A 4,756-nucleotide genomic window follows, 5' to 3' on the forward strand; every position below is an offset into this window, starting at 1 on the left:
TTTCTATTTCCATTTTTAGGTTCTGGATGGTTTTGCTCATTTCTTTCACCTGTTTGATTGTGTTTTCCGGTAGTTCTTTAAGGGTTTTTTGTGTTTCCTCTTTAAGAGCTTCTAGATCTTTACCTGGGTTCTCTTGTATTTCTTTGAGGGTGCTATTTATGTCTTTCTTAAGGTCCTGTATCATCATGATAAGTGATTTTATATCTGAATCTTGTGTTTCCGGTGTAATGGTGTGTCCAGGACATGCTATGGTGGGAGAATTGGTTTCTGATGATGGCAAGTGACCTTGGTTTGTGTTGTTTATTTTCTTACGCTTGCCCCCACCCCCGCATCTGGTTAACTCTTGCTACCTGCCCTTGCTAAATCTGTTGGAGCCTGTCCTTCCTGTGATCCTGGTTGTGTCAGAACCTCAGAATCAAGCTGATTCTGGGATCCTGTGATTCTGGGATCCTGGTATCCTGGGCTTGTTAAATCACCTGGGAGTGAATGGAGTACTACTCCGCTATTAAAAACAATACATTTATGAAATTCTTAGGGAAATGGATGGATCTGTAGAATATCATCTTGAGTGAGGTAACCCAATCACAAAAGAACAAACACGGTATGCACTCTCTTATAAGTGGTTATTAGCCCAGAAGTTTAAAATACAGGAAGAACAACCCACAAACCACAAGGAACTCAAGAAGAAGGAAGACCAAATTGTGGACAGTGCATTCCTTCTTAAAAGGGGGAACCAAATACCCACAGAAGGAGTTGCAGAGATTAACTATGGAGCAGAGACTGAAGGAAGGGTAAGCCAGCCTAAATATAGCTATCTCCTGAGAGGCTCTGACAGTACCTGATTAATACAGATGTAGAGTCTCACAGACATCTATTGATCTGAGTACAGGGTCCCCAGTGAAGGAGTTAGAGAAAGGACCAATGGAGCTGAGGGGTTTGCAGCCCCTTAGGATGAACAACTATGAACTAACTAGTACCCTCAGAGCTCCCAGGGTCTCAACCACCAACCAAGGACTGCACATGGAGGGGTCTGATTGTTCTGGCAGCATGTATATAGTGAGGATTGCAATTTGATCATCAATAGGAGGAGAAGAGCTCAGCCCTGTGAAAGTTGTGTGCCCCAGTGTAGGGGATTGCCAGGGCCAATAAGTGGGAGAGGGTGGGGTGGCAGGCATGGGGAAGGGGGAGGTAAGAGGGGTTTGTTTTTGTTGTTTTTGTTTGTCTTTTTTTGGAGGAGAAACTAGGAATGGAGAAATTTACATGTAAATAAAGAAAATATCTAATAAAAAAAAAGGAAAAAAAAAGGAAAAAAAATCACCTGGGAGTGTGGCTTTCTCTGTGAGTTGTGGGACTGGCTGCAGAGCTTGTGCCCAAGGTCTGCTCAGAACATTAACCCAGACAGACCCAGAAGGGACCGGAGTCACTGGGCTGGAGGAGTTCCTATGTCCCTGGTCCCCGCTGGACCCAGTTACTCCCAGTGTTGGGACAGATGTTGGTTCCTGCTTACTTCTGATCCTGGGTGTGCCAGAGCACCTGGGAGTGGAGCTTCCTCTGGGTGTTGTAGGACTGGCTGTGGAGCTTGCGCCCAAGGTCTGCTCTGGACCCCAGCCCAGGCAGACTGGAAGGAACCAGAGTCACTGGGCTGGTGGAGTTCCTGTGTGCCTGGTCCTGCTGGTCCCAGTTACTCCCAGTGTTGGGACAGATGTTGGTTCCTGCTCACCTCTGATCCTGGGTGTGTCAGAGAGCCTGGGAGTGGAGCTTTCACTGGGTGTTGTGGGACTGGCTGTCCAAAAGTTTTTTAAAAAGGGAGATATAGCTTTACAAATGTTCACTCACCTGATAGCATTTATGAAGAGATTTTTAAAACATATATTATTATATCAAAATTGAAGTGCTGCTTTAAAACATTCTTATGTAGGTTTTTATGGACATATTGATCAAACAAAAGGGAATGCTAATGTATATGAAAAATAATACCAATAATGACAGAAGATATATTATCAATTCATTATTGATAATTTTTGGAAAACTGTGAAGGTTATTGTAGCAGTAATAGCAGTATAAACTGTTTAAGATAAACATAGCTTGTGTTAACTAAACAGCTACCAATTATTTTTTCCCATGCAGAGTAATAAGACAACTGATGTTATCATTTGACAGATGAAGAAAAACATAGTGTTATAAATGATAATATAAAAGATGTTTCATATTTAATTATATATCTAAATTCATAACTTGATAAATGGATCAGAATTTAGATTATCCACCCTTTAATTTTGACTCATACTCAAGATATATATTTTTGCTTTTGAGATTTTCTACCTGTTATCCTCTTGGAAGCCTGTCATCTTAATATTATTAAATGTTTAATAAAGATCACAAAAAAACCCAAAACCATTAGTACAGCCTACAACCAAACCATTAGGGTGTACTTGGCCTTAGTACCAGCAACCTAAACACTGTTGTCTAGGGAATAGAGAGTCTACATTCTCTGCCATTTTTCCTTTCATTTTTCAGAGCAATTCCTTTCTTTCTGATGTTAATTTTCTTTTCAAGGTATGACATCCTCTGATAGGTGAAAATGAATGACAATTTTCTCTGACTTTAGCATGACTAGGTTGTTAAGATTATAAATGTGCATTTCTAGACACTCGAATGTTGTTCACAAATTGGATTTTTGAAGTGTTGGCAATGTTCTCTTTGAGGGATTAATCTTTCCCTTCAATAGAGATGGAGAGTAGGAGCCACCCAATGCAATATTCCACAGACCTTATCACACTTGGTTTTAAAGCCCTGATTTATCTGTGGTACAATTTTTCATCTTTGTATATTATATTTCTGTTTTGCCAGCCAGGTCACACACTCCCAGTACATAGCCAGAATTTGGTCTATGAATTCTCAATATGTTTTTATACTTATTTTCATGCCTGTCCATCTTATTTCAAGAATTTCAAGACAAGAGCCTGAGTATACATATTTTACTTCACTTATCTTTACTTTTAAGATCCAGGGATAGGTAGAAAAAAGAAGTAAGTTTGACAGCAACTTAATCAAAGGTAGAGTCATGTGTTCATTCCTTCCATTTACAAGGCAAACTCCACCTTTTACAGAGAAGACTTTTCAGCTTCAGATCCAGGGAAGAGTCTAGGGCAGTATTTGTTCTTTGTGAGTCTTAGGTACTAGCTACAATTTCTTAGAAAGTCTTTTGAAAGCACAATTTGTGTAAGTGTTTCTTAGATCTAAAAGGATTTCTTGTAGAACATAGAACCCAGGCAGTGACACCAGGGCTTGCAATGAACTGGCAGGTTATTCATAGGATTCCTTTTCAAATTGAGCATCTAGTACTTCAACTCTGTAACGCCAGGCAGTAACAGTCTAGGAACAAAGAAGCTATGAATTTGAAGGAGAGCAAGGAGGGCTACATGGTAAAGTTTGGAGGGAAGAACGACAAATGGAAAATGTTACAATTTTATTATAATTTCAAAAAGACATCTAAACACCATGTATTCATTCAGTAGTGTTTGTTTCTACAGGCAGATAATTAACTCAATCTAATCTTCAGAGATGTTAGGTCAGGAGATCCACAGAAATCAAAAGCACAAATTTCAGAGGACAATTTCTAATTATTGAAAAAAAATGCTCTACTGAAAAAAAACCCCTCTAGTTCAAATAAGTATAATATTTCAAATGTTCTTCTAAAATAAGAGCAACTAGAGAAGTAGAGACAAATCAAGCAACATCTTGGTTGTCTGTGAGAAATAAGAATTTAAATTGTAAATTAACACTTTATCATCAAAAAATTTTTATGTTACAACTTTTGCAACTGATATAATTTTTGACAATAGCAAATATCACCATAACTCTCTTCATGTTGTAAAAGAACATATTATATATTTTGGCATAAGTAAGTTTTTTTAATAATTTCCTAAATGAAATCACAATCTATCTTAAATTAAAAAAATAAGCCTAAACATTCCCCATGGAGACACTGCAGATATGGCTGCTGTGGCACATGTGTGTCAATAGGTAGCAGAGAGGAAAGATGCTATGTCTATCTATGGTCAATGTTCTGATCTGTGACCATCAGAATGATTAGTAGCCTAACATTTGCTGTAAAGAAGCAAGCCTGAGGTAATGCACTGTATAGATCGGATTGGGTTCCCAGAGTGTGGGCAGTGGTCTGTTCAGGCAACCAAGGCCCAGTTGAGTAATAGGCCTAGAACTCTGAAGCCCCAGTGGGCAGTTTCTGCCTGCAAGGGGCGGAAGGAGCTCGGCTATAACTCCTGGGTCCTTTGCTCCTGTTTCAGTCATAATCTCACAGCTGCACCCACAGGAGATGTGTGCTCTGTCACGTAGATAATGCCCTAAATGCCCAGCATTCTATCTGCACCCTACCCCCAGTCTTCTGACCACAGCCGAGCATGGCCTGTCCCACAGACAGATAGCCACACCTCATATAATATAAGGGGTGATTCATCCCCTCCCCTCTCTCTTGCCCTCTTCCTCTCTCTCTTGCTCTCTTCTCTTGCTCTCCCCTCTTGCTCTTTTGCTTTCTTCCTCTCGTTTCTCTCTCTCCTTCTCTTCTCCTCTCCTTTCTTTCTCTCTACATGACAAGCCCATTTTCTTTCTTATAATAAAATATCTCACTTATTCATTGCCTCCTTTTAACTAACTAACATGCCATGCAGTTCCAGGCCTCAGCAGCAGAGAGTCTCAGTCATTGGCAGCACCAGAGAGACACACAGGCCCCACACCA

General features: G+C 40.0%; 1 non-coding gene across 1 annotated transcript; it reads left to right on the forward strand.

The window, feature by feature from the left end:
- Nucleotides 1-3,972: 3,972 nt before the first annotated feature.
- On the forward strand, nt 3,973-4,108 carry LOC116071820. Its single transcript, XR_004111183.1, has one exon. It is a non-coding gene; the product is annotated as a small nucleolar RNA SNORA17 (small nucleolar RNA).
- Nucleotides 4,109-4,756: the final 648 nt, after the last annotated feature.

The sequence above is a fragment of the Mastomys coucha genome, unplaced genomic scaffold, assembly GCF_008632895.1.
Source record: "Mastomys coucha isolate ucsf_1 unplaced genomic scaffold, UCSF_Mcou_1 pScaffold22, whole genome shotgun sequence".
Taxonomy (NCBI): domain Eukaryota; kingdom Metazoa; phylum Chordata; class Mammalia; order Rodentia; family Muridae; genus Mastomys; species Mastomys coucha.